The following is a 17,677-nucleotide window of genomic DNA, read 5'->3' on the forward strand; positions in this document are numbered from 1 at the left end:
ATGAAGTATGTGCGTGTGACTCACAGAGAATGCTGTAAATATATCTTTTCCATAAGCAACTGCCCTTCTTATGATCTCTATCAGTTTCTGCCTCCTTTTCTCCGGAACATACAGGCAACAGGTGAAACTACATCCAGAACTGTCCCAAATCCCATATCCCAGTCCTGGAATGGGATGCTGCAGCAGCTGGGGAGGTGGAGGCAGCAGCAGAGCTGCGATGGGAGCTCAGGGGTGAGCTAGCAGGAGGCTGCAGGGCAGAAGTGAGAGGCTTTAGCCAAAATATATGTGGTATGGGGATTTTTGTATATCAGCCACTGCATCTCACCATGGTTTTCTCCACCCTGAGCAAGAAACTGAGTTTGAAGGGCAATGTAAGAAAAAAGCCTGGCTAATGAAGTTCAATTAAAAAGCATCAGCATAAGTGGGAAAAAAAAAAAGTTGTACCAAGGAGTAAAATTACAAAGAGAATTTCCTTGCGAAGTGCTGAGCAGCAGCATAGCAATAGGAAAATACACTCGGTTCAGGAGGGTAGTTGGGTTAGGGGCTGGTCCATGAGGCCTGGCGAGGAACAGAATTAGAGGTACAGGGAATTAGGGTTGCCATTCAGCTGAGACCTCAGATGACCCTTCCTTTCCCTGAGCACTAAATAACACATACACAAGGAGTGGTGACGAGTCTTCACAAAACTAATCTTTTCTTCATAAAATATTATTAAAAAAATTATTCAAGAAAATGCTACAGTCAGGTGGAAAAATTGTCCTTTCTTAAGAAGGGGAAACAATTTTTCTCTGGAAGGCAGAGAATGAACATCTGTTACGTGCGGGGCACTGTGCCAGCACAACAAAAAGGATGACAGGAAATCTGACGAAAGCAAGCTAGGCGGTCTTCTCTGGCTGCTTCCCCGGCTGCAGTGCTGCAGTCATACATACTGATCTGAAGGCATAGGCTTCCCCACACAGCAGCATTTTATGCCTAGCCTGGTCAATCCAGCACCAGGGGAATAGGTGCTGGGGCACGCTGCCTGCTGGCACATGGAGCCAGTCTGGGCCTGCACAGCGTGGCACGGGGTGGAGACATTTCACCAGTATAAGCTACCTTATCTCATGTCCCCATTTAGGCACACCTCTCACACCCCAACATAAGTTAAAGAAAACTACACACACAGCCAGCACATACACATACAGTATGCAGAGCTGAACCCACCCACTATACATACACACTCCCCAGCAAATACACACATTAGACGCATATATGTTGACACAGCAGCTCAGACACAGAAACACACTGACACACAACTGGCTACAAGCAGAGCTGCGATTCACAAACACTGCTTCTGGAGGCATTTCTCATCAAGCCACATTCTGCTCCCTGGTACCTAGCCCACATCATCCTACATTTTCCAGCAACAGCGTGAAGGGTTGTAGCCTGGGGCAGGGGGAGCACAGACTATATGAAAATGCTCACTGAGGTCACATGTGTTTACAGCAGCAGGATTCACAGGAAAGAAACAAAAAAGCCCCTGGCTGACTCTTCTCAGCTCCCCTCCCTGTTGTAATCTAAAATTAGCTGCTGTTGAGCTGAAAACACTCAGGCAGCCGGAGCTGAGCCTCCTCCTACCCATAGGAAGGACTTGTTTCACCTCCTGGGCTAACAATGGCTAAGTCGGTCTATCAAACAGGGGTTTATCACTTCTCTCCCAGCAGGAGATGCTCTGAGCTGCCCTGGGGCAGTGCTTCCCTCTCCCTCCTCAAGTACAGCACCCCACACTTGCTGCTCAGTAGCCAGGAGCACAAGGAGCAGCCTGTGTAGGACGAGAAAGAGTGCGATGTCAAGAGCGCTCCAAAAACCCTGCACACCACTCCTGTGCTGAGATCCAGGCAAAGCAGACAAGGGAAGACAAGCTTAAACCCACCTTTAGGAAAAGCTGCCTCATGCAGCCAGTCCCACTCTGCATTGCCAGCAGGGTCAGCCACCAGAAAGGGGGCAGGAGGGATTCTGGCATGCAGCCTCACCCCATCCCAGCCGCCTCCTCATTTTATACAGACTCTTTTCAGGGGAAGACTACGCAGCATTTCCTGATACATGCTGTCTGTCTCTTCCCCAGCCTCCTTCCTCACCCTCCAGTGACGCTGTTCTACTCTGCAAGCAAAACCATCTGGCTCTTGCATGCTCCCTCTGGGTGCTCCACAGACCCTTTGTCCTCCCCCAGGACCATTCCTGCACCCTTTCACAGCTCACTTCCACTCCTACACACACATGTATCTGCTTGCCTGTGGCCTTCCTCACCTTTTTGAAAACGAGAGTGGTTACATTCAGCCAGCCTGGCTGTGCAAGGATGCTGTGTACTCAGCTGCTCAGGTGTGTTTCTGTGAGCAGCTGCAGGATTCTCTGGGGCCTGTATTACATTTGCATTTCTATATAAATTGTTTATATCTGGGTGAGTTTCTATTCTGATACACAAACAGATATGCAATGTGTGCTATTGCATACCTGTACAAATACCTGTGCCCTGACTGAGACTACAGTGCATAAATTCATAGTATTAAAATGTGTACGTGTGTTACTTTATGTCCATATATATATATTTATGCACATGCTCTTATTTCTGAGCATACATTTAAATATCTACAGATATTTTCACACATACTACTTTGTACATACACAGTTATGTGCATAGGTATGTTCATATGAGTGTATACATGTATAGCTGTATTTTTGTTTGGTTTTGCATATCTGTGCTTGCTTGCATTCATGTATCTACTATAATTGTTTATATGTATGCATTTCTGTGTACCAGTATTCACTTGTTCCTTATTTGAAAGCCTGTATTTTTATTGCTTATTTCTACTGGGCAGAGTTTGTCCAAAACCAAACATTACCTTTCACATTCACATTAGCATTCACATTAACAATAATAATAGCAAAATAAAGACCTACAAAATAAACGCGGAAAAAGATAGAGCTTGAACAGAAGAGATAAGAATTCTGCTGAAAGCACTAAGAAACTTAGTACTATTGACCAAACCCACAAAAGAAACCTGTACAAGGTTTTCCAACAAGATGTGGAGGGCAATACTTTTAATATTTTATATCACCATTTGCAACAGGGTGGGCCACAACTGCTGTTCTGCACAGCTGTGCTTTGCCTTACAGCCAAATGTACTTCGTTTTACACTGAAGAGCTCCTTGGTACTTCCCACAGAAGTTGCTGTGGGAATTGCACAGGGACGGTGGCTCCTCTGGCCCAGGGCTCCCCCAGGGAAATCTATCGAACCTGGAGAGGTCACAGGTCTGGCTGCATGGCTCCCTCCTTCCAATCCATGTTACTCCACTGAGTAGTCCTCCCCCAAAAATACTTTGCTTGCTCCAAAAAAGCTCTCACTGTGGCCCTGTTTCCCAGTAAGGAACAGGACAGCTGCTGAGCAGCCAGGGACGCCTTCAGGAATAGGTTTACAGGCAGAGATGGTTGAAATATCCTCAGTACTGAGAAGCTTCAGGTCTGAGTTCCCCAGAGACAACACACATTGTAGGTCAGTTGGGAGGAAACACGCTCAGCGCTGCTCTGTGGCTTTTGGTCTGTGACAGCAACAGCTTCATAAAGCATCTACACCACTTGTTCCAACAGGGGCTTCACTCTTGGAGCCATTCCTTCGAGGGATGGGGTGGACTGCACAGGTATGTACTGCACAGAAAACACCGGCACAGCTGGCTCCGACCCTGCTGTGGTCTGCCTGAGCAGACAGGCGGTGGACAGAGGGGATGAACTGTCCATCCCACAGCTCCAGGTAGGGCTGAGGTGGTGTTCACAGGGGAAGCCATCACACATCTTTCCAGGAGGGAAAGTGCTTGGCCTCAGGTCAGTGCTTCTGCACAGATTTGTTCCAGTTTAATTGACCAGATGGGAACAGGGTGCACTTTGTTTGAAAGAGATTATACTCCTGAATTAGCTCTCCTGCCAAGTCTGTTATCGCTCTGCAAACAATGTGAGTATGGGGAAATGGACCTGGGAAAGCAGAGACTAGATGCATGAGGAAGAGTGTAGATTCCTCTGTTGATGACACAGATAAGCAGAGCTGACCATTCCCCAGCTCAGAAATTAAGCTAAAGAGATGAGATGACAGGTCTAGGGTAGCAAGGAGCCATAGTGCAGGGACTAGATGGTGGCCAGTCCATTAACCCTGGCTACTGACAGAGCTACACGAGTGCTAACGAGGGGACGTACAGAAGGGAAAACACCTGCAGGGAAAGATCGAGGGATCCACTCAGTCTTTAAACCTGGGCTCTTCAGCCAGTCATCTCCTCCTCACTAAAAAGCATTTTTAACGTCAGCAATTCCCCTTCTACAAAACTCTGCCCCAGGCAGGGCCAGATGCCATGTTGGTACCCACTGGCTTGGTGCCTGGGTTTTCACATGTCACATAACCCTCTAGCCAGCTCTTGGCACCCCCTGCCTTCATGCCTTCTCCCTGTCAGGCCACACGTCTCTTCTTTTTCCCTTTTTTCTTTTTCTTCATGTCTCCTTCCATCTCTTTGTGGTTTCTTTCTGTCCTCCTTCTCCCTGTTGCAGTGTGTGTTTCTGGTAAGTGTATGCCTTTCTGCGCACTCCCCCCCTCAACACGTATTGCCTCTTCACCCTGTTACTCATCAGCGCTCCTCCTTTCCACAGCTGCGCTCCCTCTCACCACTCCTTTCCTCATCATTTTGGACCGCCTGCGCCTCCCTCATCCTCCCCCAGCCTCTGCAGCTGTGATCCCTCACTTCCAACCCGCAGTCCCTTGGGAAAGGATGCTATGGTCACCACAGGGTTAAAAGCATGAGTGGGTGGGGGTGGGAGGCTGCCCTTCTCCGTCCTTGATTAGTGCCATCAGCCTTTTGAGAAGCAGGGGGTGGCTGGGATGAGCTGTGTCCTCGTGTGGTCTCTCACGTCCTCAGTGCAGCAGGCAGGGTGAGCGCAGGGTCCCGCTATCAGCTGTGCCAGTGCCAGGCAGGAGGGAGCCCAGGTAAAGCAGCCTTTTTGGCAGACACTAGCCAGTACCACATGTGGAAGCCTCAAAAACGTGAGGATTGAAAGGGATTGATATGGTGACTGCTTTTTAGGCAGCTGGAGAATATTCACCATCATTGTCCTTGCGTTCAGTCGCTTTGCAGAGGCCCCTCGGTCCTGCACGCTGCTCATGTGTTCCTCTAGGCTGCAATAAAGCTCCTTGTCTTTGCCTAGCCACACCACAGAGCCCCTCTTGGTAATCCTCACTTCTGACCCACCTACTCACGCATGTATATGTGCATATCTCAGATCCCAAAGCAGCTGAATTTCTAAAGAAGCTAATACCTCGCAGCAGTCAGTCTGGCAGACATCCTCCCTGGAAAACTGAATCTCCTTGGCAAAGGAGAGCGAAGCGACAGATGTAATAGAATGAGGTTTCTCAGAAGAACAAGGAGCAGGCATCTCCTGTCAAGACATCCACACACTCTCCACTCAGAAACACAGTAGAAGAATTTAGGGAGTAAAAATAAATGAGGAAACCAAACAGGACCCAGCTGAGTGAGACCGAGCACAGGAATTTAGGTGTGGTGGCGGGGACCGTGCCTTTGAGCCAAATATCCCCAGCTGAAGGACTGCTGGGTTATTCCTCCTTCTGGTACAGCCAGTTGAAACTTGACATAGAATAGAGCAGTGTCCTGCCAGATTCTCGGTCTTCAGGAGATCGCAGAACAATGTGTCAGGTGCTTCAAAAATATGTTGAAGATACCCACAGCTCCACACACTGTTGCTAATTGCACGTGTGTGTGTGTGTCCCACCATCCAAGCAGCACGTATGCATATAGGCTGCTTCTGCAGCACTGCAGGATCCAGATGCCTCCCAGCCTTGATTTTTCACAGCACCCCACTGAAAAGAGGAAAGAGCCTTTTTCAGATGCAGGACTGAGACAAAGACTAAAAGTAGATCCCAGACTGAGATGCCCCAATGCTGAGCACTGCAGCATGAGCACTTTCTCAGTCCCTTTAATGGAAACCAAAAGCCTGGAAGGAAACATAAATATTGCTACTACAGATCCAAAAGCCACCAGCCAGAGGAGCTGTAATACAAAATGGCTCAGAGGAAAATGGTAAAGCCCATCATCCTCCAGGCTATGCTGCTGTACTCAGCACCGCTGGGAGGTGTCTCCCTCCAGAGTGGACCTTCAGCCTCTGCCCTTCCGAACCTGTGCTTACCCCTCTACTTCTGAACCTGCACTCACCCCTCTCTTTACTTCTAAAAAAGCAGCTGCTAAATAATCTGTTCTTTCTTTCCATTGCCAGAGTAGCTCTACGGTTAGTGCAATACCCAAGAACGTGGGACCAGTGTTCAGCTTCTCCATTAACGGACTCTTTCTCTACATTCCTAGACATGGTGTCCATGGATCCATGAGCTGCTGTTGCAAGACAAACCCACTCACCATGCTGCTCTGAAGGCCTGATTAGGTCTCATAACTACCTGTGATAGTCCTTACAATATACATATGCTCTCCCTAAATAAATTAAAACACACTCATGGTGAAGAAATGACCGGAGCAAAAACTAGAAGACAAGATTGGCCGCCCTCCGTACCTATGCCAGGTAAGGTAGGGGTCAGGCTGCCTTGTGTCTCCTACCCAATGCATCCTTAATTATTCTTTGTGTGGGGCTGTGTCCCACTGCCCGACCCAGAATTTGCAATCACTAACTTCTTAGGGCTTCTACCACTCCAGTTACCTCCAGTGGTGAGAAGGGCTTCCTAAGGAGGCTATTTTATGGAAGCACACTAATCACCACTGCATTTCATGTCATGTCTGATCTAGCAGGGATGTAAACAGTATTTTCAGAAATAAAGCAATGACAAAAATTTGCCTCCAGTATCAGACAGCCACTGAGTGTGTTTTTTTGGGAACATGTTTTTTTCAGGCGAAGTTGCCAAAACACTGCCTATAGCCCCCTTTGGGTTCATAAGCCCCTGTACTGAAGTCTGTCTTAACAAGCACTGCACTACCTGTTTTTAGAATAAGCAGCTGAACAAAGGGTGGGTGAACTACAACAGACATTGATGTGGTCCTGGGAGCCTCTCTCAAGGGAGGAAGCTGTGTGCATATGTGGTGGTGGTGGACAGCCTGTTCGGATCTGCTTCTTAATTCCAGCCAGTGTCCTGGCACTACAACCACTGTATCACTCCTTTTCTCCAACTTTAACTCTCATCTGTTTTTCTAGATCTTCTTGTGGTAGCAGTGACTGAGACAGAGAGATGGAAAAAGGGAAAAATAAGAACTGAAGCAACAAATAAGGGAGGAAAATATCTGTCTTACAGAAAATGAAGGAAGGACAGGGAAAAAACGTGAGAGAAAACCATGATTCAGGTTAAGAAAATATAAGAAATTAATAGCTATGCAAAAGAAACGTATTTGTGAAAGAAAGTACAAGAATGTAATAAAAACAAAGAAAAGAAGAAATAGAAACAGAGACAGCTGACAAAGAAACTTATCTCTTTCTAGTAGGTGATAACCTACTGACTTTCAGAAAGTAACTGGGTGCAAGTTGCATGAGAGTGTGAGGGAAGGATGTTCTTGCAGCACCTTTGTGTGAAGTGAAGCAATTAGTGCAGTACTGAGCGATGGGGACAAAATATGTGCAGGATTCCTCCAGTGCCTGCAGAAGGATTTTCTTTTCAGTTGAACACCCACTACTTCAGCGACTCAGTAAGTTTCAGGTCTTCAAAGATTGTCTTGGTCAAGAAATATCTCTTGCACTATCCCTGATGTTAAGCGCAGGCTCTGTGCAGCTTTTTGTGTCACAGAGATGCAGAGCACCACAACCATTCACAGCCTAACCTATGCCAAGGGTTCAGGTTTCCCCGGGGAATTTGGGACCCTGAGCCAAACCACCTTTAACAGGTCCAAAGACTTATCAGATAACACATTCTTCAGCCTTTCAGAAGAATCACTGGATCAGAGACAGAGAGGACAATGTGCAAGTCACATGAGACCCTAAATCCTGAACTGACCTAAAAATGCAGTGGAGCTCAAAACTCCATGAATAACGTATTTATCTGCAACTGATTCCTAATCAAGTTTCGATGCAAGATTTCTTGGAACACCTTAAACTGTGGGGTGAAATGTAGTAGTAAAATACATGTCTGACTACTCTTGCTGTCATCTGAGACAAACAGATGTTCATACAGCAGAACCAAACCTCCCTGAATCCCATCCCATCCTGTGCCAGGTTCAGTGTAAGATCTGGAATTATTTCCCCATGGCAGCCACTCCCTTGATTCTTCCAGAGTTTACCCCGCAGAGCTCAGAATATTGCAGAAACCAGCAAATGAAACTACCGATGATACAATCTTCAGAGCCTGGAGCCAGCTAGGGATGGATTATTAACAATTAGTCCTCCTAAAGGGCCCAGCTTAAATCAGAATGACACTGCAGAAAGCACTGTATGTATATAAACAGTAAGAGATAGCCATGTGGGTCCCAAGACCTATATACATAAAGGAAAACAATTGGTATTTACTCTGTTTTGCTGATATGGGAACCAAGCGTGTAGTGATTACACGGTTGGACCAAGAGAAAATCCATGATGGAGCTATAAATCAATCCCCAATATCCAGAGACCCAGATCAGTGCTTCACCAGCTAAGCAATCCACAATCTTCCTCTGGAAGACAACCATCTCTGCCTGTAAGCCTACTCCTGAAGGCGTCCCTGACCGCTCAGCAGCTGGCCTGTTCCTTACTGGGACTACAAGCAGGCACCATAATACAGGTGGCTGCTAGGTCTGCTGAACAGAGCCACTACAAAAGCTGTATGTTCACTGTTCATCCCAGATTTCATGCCTCTTTACTTACCTGAAGCCTCTGGCACCAAAGAATAATTTCCTGGGAAACAAGAAAGTGTAGTTATGGATCATAAACCCTCACTTGCCTGCCGGGAATGTGCACAGCTGATGCTATCAGGAGTATCTACACATGTCAGATTCTGTCCACCTAGCCCAGACCAGAAACAAGAAAATGACCTTTGGAGCCACACTCCAAATTTTTGTAGTTAGATGACTGGAAAACTGATGTTCCAGTACAACGCTCTTCCTAAACCAGGAAGAAAACCAAAGCCACCCACTGGTTGGTGTTACGCACCAGAAGAAGTTGGGCTACAGCCCTTGGGATATTGCTGTACAGAACACGTTGTGACTGCTTAGGTGAGCCCCACCATATTCTTGCCTTTTGCTGAGAGGAGTAAGAGCTGCTCAGTACTGTGGCATTGCTCCTAAACTGTTGTTGGCAGGAGATAATCGGGTCAAACAGAGGACCAAACCAACGCTGATGAGTACATACCAAAAATGCAGCCTACTCTTGTAGCCCTACGGCTTTTTCTCCCCAGTGGGACCTTCAAAAGGCTAAACCAAACCTCGGTGGCTGGTAGTGCAGTAAAAGACCTGCCTTGACCCCAGTCACACAGAATTGACATGACATGCTCGAATACCGTACATCTTTTTCTGTCTCTAATTTTGGCTCCCTAATCGCCTAATATCTGGACCTGATGTAAACTGCTATGGTGAAGCAGTTTTATACGAGTCCAGCACGCTGTGCAGAGATCAGCTGTCTCCTCCTGCCAGGCAGCAGGTGTGGAGGTGGAACCTGCCCAGCCCCTTCCATCAGTCAGTTTTCAAGGTGCCCAGAAGACAGCAGGGAGGTCAGTTTAAGGTCCTCTGTTTTCTAGTACAAAAAAAAAAAGCTACAGATATCCAGAGAGAGATGTGGTTTACAAGTATGCACAGCTCTCAGGCAGTAAACTGTGCCCACATTCCCCAGCCCATACCAGCCCTTCCAGTTCCACTCTGCTTTACCTCCCCTGTCACAGGCTCAGCTGGTGGGCAGTCACGTTCCAGCTCCCACCGAACCAATGAAGTGCCTGAGACACCTCAGCAGGGTAACTACAGGCAGAATCCCTGATAGGGGGACATTTTCACTTCTAAATTCCCATTTGAGGCTGTCGTATAAGGCGGATAAGCTATTCCCTATGCCTCACTGCAAGTTCCCATAACGAAAGAGCTCACCCTCCTCTTCTGTTGCCTCCGTACCTCTTTCTGCTACCCTTTAAGCAGGGAGGCACGATCAGAACAGGAGCAAATGCATACATACACAGGAGCTGGGAGCATGTTAAGCAGTGGGAGTAGAACACATGAAACAGAGAAGGTTTTTATGCAGGCGCGGAGGATCTTACAATTGCCCTGACTTCACTCTGGCTCTTCCCCAGCTGGACAGATGCTGTAACATCTGGCAGCAATCAATGGCATTCAAGTATTGTGTTCCCCTCACTCTGTGTTCCCTGTACCCTCACCTTGCCTCCAGCTTTGGAGCCCCACCAGAGCTCCCCCACTTTGTGACCCACCAGTGGGAATCTGTCAGCCTCCACCAATGTGAAATTAAGAGGGGCCCACAGCAGTTTAAGCAACAACAAATTTAACTCCCTTTCAAAGAGAACAGGAGAACTTATGTCGCTATCCCACCCACTGCACAAGTCATCATGAACACAAGTTACTACATCGTGAAAAACTGGATGGAGACTGAACACAGAAGTCCACACCGACAAGCCTGTGTCTGCTCACCCCAGATACAACCTCTGTCATTCCTGCCTTACAACAGCTCTCCTGCAAGCCTCTCTCCCTCGGGGCCCCCTCTACCTGCAGCATCCCTCTGTTACACACCGAGGTAATCCTCATGGAGGAGCTCTGTTACCATTTGAAATCTTTGCCCTCAGCACCTGCCCTATGACATTTTCTGCAGCTGCCTTCCTAATTCCCTGACATGCAATTACCCTCCCACTTTCTAAGCGCTCTCCTCGGGACAACACCTCTGGAAACTGTGCTACAGGTGTCCCCCCAGGCTTGCAGCCTCAGCTGACCTGGCTTGATCTGCAGCCTCCACACAGCCTGCCAGCCTCACCTGCCTTCACCAGGAAAAGAGGAAGGCAAAAGGCAGCGCAGCAACAGGAGTTACCTCAGGGTCAGCATGTTAGCTGTGCCATCTGCCCCACTTCGCAACCCTCTGCTCCTGGGAGATCTCCCATTCTGAAGAACAGAGGGGCTGATCTCTTTATACCTGTCCCCTGAGAAAGCCCCCGTTTGCTACCCAACCACAAGCACTGACCAAACAGGGAATAGAAGGCCAAGAGAACTGGGATATAGCTGCACTGGAGACAGTAAACCAGACTCCAGCATTGCTGGGTCTCAGATCCAATCCAAGATTTGGACCGTCAGAACCTCCTCTCCTTTGCCCTTTCACTTGTTCCTTATTTTCTTTCCCCTCACCTCCATTCTCCTCCTCCCCCTCTCACCTCCAAAAGGCTGAGGCAGCGGTGCTGCTGAGGGGATCTCACTGTCACAGTGACAGAGCCAGCATGCCAGCACTGACCCGAGACCAGTGATCCCAGACAGACACGGGGTCTGGAGGCTGTGCAAGGTGTCTTGGCTTTGCTGTCCTTTCCCTGCTCCCCAGAGGGGCTGGAGGGACAAAGACACAGACCCGGCAGGGCCAGGCTGGCTCCTGAAGCATGAGCAGGCTGCGGGTTCCCTGGTGCCTCTGGGCTTGCCACAAGGCACGGTGCAATCCATTTCACCTCACCAGCTCGCCTGCTTCTAGGAAAACCTGGAAGCACCACGGAAGCACCACGGGCCATTTCCTCCCCTTTAAAGCTCGCCGGTTGTCTTCCACTCACAGCTGAAACCATCAGGTGTTCTACTTGTTCTACCTGCCTTTAGGTATACAGCTATTACAACTACTTCAGAGTTACTCTGGCTCATGAATTTTGCAAAAAGCTGACCATACTTCTTTCAGTCAAGGAGTGTTGGTATCTGTGACCACGCTAAAACATTCTGAGCTCTCCCAGCAATGTTTCCTTCAACCCCATCACAGGCCAAATAGGCAGAGAAAATGTTTGTGAATCTTCTGTTGCACATTGGATCAATTTAGGCTTTCTAGCTACATTTGTTAAAGTGTAGGTTACAAACAGGCAGCTTTTGAGAACTGTAAAAAAATTCCTCTTGTAGTTTTCCGTGTGAGTTTTCTTCTCTTAATCTGTTACAACAATCTCTTCCCAGTCTGTTTCACAGTGAGTGGTTATTTTGATAGCTATACGACCCGTTTCTGATGTGCATGTTGTTTCAAAGGTCTACACTTTTTTCCAGACTAAAAATGGCTTTGGAAGCAGGGTACTTATTACTGATTGAGGTAATTTGTGTTTTCTATAAAAACAGATGTAGGGATAGCCATAGCAGAATAATTATGCCACTGAGATGAACACCAGGTTATTTCCCCTCATAAATAAGAATGGCTAGATTCAACGGCAGCATGACCCACTGCAGCCAGTAAGGCTGTAGAACAAGGGGACCTTCTTGGGCATATTAATAGCTCTCCAGACAAAGTCAGCCTTGATTTGTCACTGAGTCCTTTGCTCAGAACACCATGTTAAGGACTGCGCAGAGAAACTACAACAGCAGCAACTAATATTCCCCACAGTTTACAAAGGTCAGAGTTATTTAATGCTTTTGCCATATGACAAGGGTCAACCATGCCAGGCCTGGAAATAGACTTCAAGCCTTCTAATTTTGTAATCCCATTATCCCCTGTTCCCCACCTCCACAGCAACCGGAATTCCTGGCCCTTCTTCTGTTCCCTTCCACCTTAGCATCTCTGCAGCCAAAGCTCCAAAACAGTAATATGATGGGAATGTGCAACTGGATCCCACAGCCTCCCCTTCGCCCCTCATGCTCACACATCTGCCCTGCACTCTCTCCTGCAACAGGCTCCCTTTCACCCTCAAGCTTCTGTGCTGCTGTGCTCTGTACCCAGCACTGCCCATCTCCTGCATTCCCTCTCTTGCACATCACACATTCCCCTTTGCAACAGTGATCCTCTGCATCATCTCTTCTCCATCACCTTTCTCGTCTCCAGCCTCATTTTTTCCAACATCTTTCTCTCTTTCTTTCTTAGGCTTAGTCTAGACTGAGTTTAAGGTGTGATGTTAGCCACAAAGGATAATCTGGTCATTTAAGTAGTCTAATACAGACACAGGAGTCTGGCTTTAGGTCATGTTAACTGGATCAAATTAGAATATGAGGTGTACATTAAATCCCAACTGAAGCAAGAAATTAGTGCTTCTTTGCATATCTCAGCTTTTATTACTTTCTGACATCCTTTCCAAGGGTCTCCTTGGTTTTGTTCTGGTCATCGTCTTTTGGAACCCATCTCTTTTTTCCCTGCTTTCTGCTCCAGAGAGGCTCCTTTACACAACTTCTTCATCACACTAAACAAGACACAAGTCTTGTTTTTCCCCTTCAGACTCAGCTATGCACAAGGTGAATCACATGGCTTTTCTCATGTAGCTGCTTCCCCTTTGCATGTTAATATGGGCTTGGTTCTTATTCTGAGTTTATCGCTTCTGACTCAAAGACTGTTAGGGTTTTTTTTAGAAGAACAAAGAACTTCTTTTCCATCTTAGATATGGATAAGGTGAGGCCAGGATCCGGAAGGACTGTCGCTAATCATACAGGGAGGCAGAGAGGGAACAGAAGAAAGACTAGAAAATAAGGCTGGAGTGAAAGCACAAAGGCAAAAGGTCACAGATAGGGCTGAGTGACAACTAATGTCAAGGACAATGAGGAGGCCTGATTCCACCTTCCCAGCGGTGCCTTTGGTACCCAGGAGAGGAGAGGTGGTAGCAAAAACTGGATTGCATAAGGGGAGCCGACCCACTCCAGCACTCTGCACTGCTGGCCAGTGCCCAGGAGCACCAGGCAGGGGACAGGGTGCTCCGGTTTTGCTCCCTTGCCCTGCAAGACAATGGGACCCGATGAGCACCAAACCCATCTCTGTTAGCTGAACCACAGCATTCTTGTTTGAGACTGAGGATGGCTGAATTATTGGGGGAACCTTAGCTAAATTCTATATGTTTATTTTGTGCTACCCATTCAACTTTAAGGTAAATTAGTAGGTCTTTTATGCACATTAACATCCTGCAGCACTCTTGTCTCCTACGGCACCTAACCATTTCCTCCAGTGGCCTGGATTTAAAACCCATGTAGGCAACATGTATCCATAACGTATTGTGGATAATGCTAAATAGCATGAAAAAGAGTTATTTGTTTTGCTGTATTCTTTTGTACTTAAATAAATACTGGTGTATGATCTTGTTTCAACAGGCATAAAGAGCTTCTTGGCCTCCTCTCCAGATATGCACAGATCTGTGAAATTTCCTAGAGCTTTTCTGTTGACAGTGCAATACAGAAGGCACTACTATTTGGCTACGTCAGAGCTCTTCCTGTTTTGTTGCAGGGAAACTGCAGTGTACGTCATGTCTGCCGAGTCTGTATTGAAGAGTTTCTGCATTTCCTTCATGGCTATAAGACTGCAGGCTTACCGTGAAGTCCCGTTTTTTTTCTAAGGGTCCTAGCTCTAGATCTTTTTGCAGCTTAAAATTTCCTTTATCTTGCTTTTAGCTACAATTTTTAAACAGGTTTTCTGGAGTACTTAGATCTTGGTAGGCATTCATTTCAACACATGCTGGCTCCCCAGACCTCTCACCTGCGGCAGTGTCCCACTCTCCTCTCTGGTGCCCATGACACAGCATCCCAGTTGCCCTCCCAGTCATTCCACCCCACTGCCTCTCCTCACCCCAGCTCTCCCACCCACTCCCTCTTTTTCTTTCCCTGTGTCTCTCACCAGTCTCCCCTCCCTCCTCCTCTCTTCCTTTTCACTTTTCCTGAATGCCTGTAACACTGCCAGGACTTGTCAGATGAACTGCCCTGTCTCCGAATGAGCTACCCGAGCTGTATGAGCTGCATCAGCTGTGCTACAGGGAAACCCTCTTCCACAAGCTCACCTCTGCCAGCCGGGGACAGGGGAGGTCCATTTTTAGAGGTGCAGTTTCCTGAGGTTGTTTAGCTGCCTGATGCTGTTTGCTCCTGCACCGAGCCCTTGTGCCCTGCCCAGGACAGGCTATGGGGTGATGCACCCCAAGTTATTTATGATGTAAAAATGTGCCCGTTGCCCTGGAAACCGGCGCTCCCGCGCATCTCAGGCAGGGGTTGCTAAGCGATGCGCTTGTGCTTGAGGGGAGGGGGATGCAGGGTTGAGATCTGGTTGCGCTTCTCTAAGAGTGACCTGTTGCAAAATATGAGGGCAAGGACAGGCAGAGGCCCCAGAGGGGATGCCTGATTTATTGTAATGTTTGACTGACAGCTAGTTGCTTGCCAGAGACAGTAAGTGGATGGGACAGAGGGAAGAGCAAACTGGCTCCCATGGCAACTGCGCTTAAGTCATCTGAGGTCAAAACGATGACTGAAACTGGCAGAGAAAACGAATTTTGATCTGATCCCACAGCAGTGACTGCATGACTCGGTCTGCCAGCTCTGGATGCCTGAGCTGCCCTGCATGCCCCTCGCCCCCCCATCCCAAACGGGACCACGTTGCGCCCCGCGACGGGGCTCCTCGGGGCTCTCCCAAAGCCTGGTCATCTATCTCAATGCCTGTCCTGAATTCACCCCTAGCTATTTTCGTTTCTGGGTCACCGAGAACACGTGTGCATCACCACCAGCGGTTGACGGCAGCGGGGGCTGGCACATCCACGCTGCTCTCCATCACGAGTGGGGGCTGCCCACGGCTGCCAGCCCACCCCCCCGGCAAGGAAAGCTCAGCTCACCCCTCACCCCCCACTGTCCCCAGGGTCCCGGCTGCGTAACAAGCCAACGCAGACGTGCCTAATGACGGAAACACCACGTCGGCTTGTTTCTTTCTTTTTTTTTTTTGGGGGGGGGGGGGGGTTTGGTTGTTTTTTTTTTTGTTTTTGTTGGGTAGGCAGGCAGTCTTGGAGAGCTCCTACCAGAGCCTTCCAGCCCAGAAAACAGCTCGAATCCAGCAGTCGCCGCAGGATCCTGCCGCGCTGCAACGGATTTCTGTTGCCATCTGGTGGCAACCGAAGAGCACCGGGAAACGGAGCACCGACACCGAGGTCCAACCCCCCTGCCGTTCCCTGAGCCGGGCTTGTTCTCCTCCATTTATTCCACAGGCTTTTACTCTGGCCACATCTCAATTGCCTCCCTTTAGAAGGGAGCAGGGGAGAATGTTCATGCTATTAATTAATTCACTCATTATTTAATCTAGATTCCAGGTTACACCTGCCATTGCAAGCCTTCTCCACGGTTTTCAGTTCAACACTGGCAATTTTCTTGACTGCTCCACATGCTGTATGTAGTCAAGACTCTCTTCTAACCTCTGAAGCTTGTGGTTTAGCTCACCCTAAATTAGAAATCTTCACTCTAGCCCCAAGAGCTGCTGAATGAGTCATCCACAGTGGGTCAGCTAACGAATGAACGTAAAATTACCCACCTACCTGTTGCAGAAATCTCCTTGTAGGATGGCACCCCTGCTTACAGAGGAACGTGCGAACCACCAGCCAGCCTCAGACTCCCTCCTTATCTCACCCAGGGTCCCACCGCTGCCCTGGAGGCAGAGGCCACATAGAAGGCAGAGATCTCATGTCGGATGGTTTGCCCTGACACATCACTTTCGTGGGCATTATTGAAGCTTCTTCTGGTCCCTGGCTTAAACTGCAGCACAAGAGTTTCTGCAGGTAGCCATAAATTCACCCTCTTGTAATCTCATTATTCCCTGGTAGAGAATAATTCCTGTCCCATTTAAGGAAGGCACCAAACCCAAAGACTGCACGGACAATTCAGAAGTAGGACATCCTTGTGGTTTTGCTCCCACCTATGCTTAGCTCCTTGTTGGAGCCTTGCCTTTGTGCCTCCCCCCATGGCAGCCTTGCTCTTGTCCCTGTTCCCTGCCCCGGCCCAGCCACATCTGCCTGCTGGAACCCCCCAACCTTGTTCGTGACCCTCTTGCCTAAACTCCAACAAACTGCCTTTACCAAGTCAGGCACAGAGCCCCCTGAGAATTTCCCACTCCAGTGTTCCCAGGGGCAGGGATGACTCATGACATCTTGTTGCTCCCAATAACTCAGCTGACGGAATCCCAGGAGCAGCCAGCCAGCCACACTCCAGCTCCACGTGGGTGTTGGTGCTCCAGCACCAGCTTCTGCCCCCTGTGAAACTTTATCTGTGGAAGTGCAGCAGCTCCTTCTCTAGCCCCATCTCAGAGCTGACACAAAACTAATGAAGACCACCCATGTTGTTTCGGTACTGCTCACCTATGCCATAAGTTGTTTTTGAACCAGCCTCCTGCGTGTGCTGCTGACAGTGTTGTGGGGGCCCAAACAAGCCCTCCGCTGCAGAAGGTGAGGTATGTATTTTAGCTGTTTATGCAGACCACAGGAGAGCAGTCAGCAGAAGCTGCACTTGCAGCATTAAAGCAGAGGCAGAGGGACTGTGTGGGGACGTTTGGCAGAGCTATGACCCTCGGCATGGTCCAGGAAGGAACCCTGCAGTGCAGCATCCCCACTCCCAACAGGGGCACATTGGGAAAGTCCTGGTGCAGCTATAAAAACCCTTCGCTTTAGGTAATTTGTTTTTTATTCTTTACATCATCCACTGGTGAGACAGGAAGGTTGAGATTTTGAGGGTCTCATAACTGGCAGTGATTTTCTCACCCAGCTCTCTACAGCTTCATGTTAACTTCATGTTTGGTCCAGTCAGGCCACAGAGCAGACAGGCACTAGAG

This window comes from Falco biarmicus, chromosome 5 (assembly GCF_023638135.1).
Source record: "Falco biarmicus isolate bFalBia1 chromosome 5, bFalBia1.pri, whole genome shotgun sequence".
Lineage (NCBI taxonomy): Eukaryota > Metazoa > Chordata > Aves > Falconiformes > Falconidae > Falco > Falco biarmicus.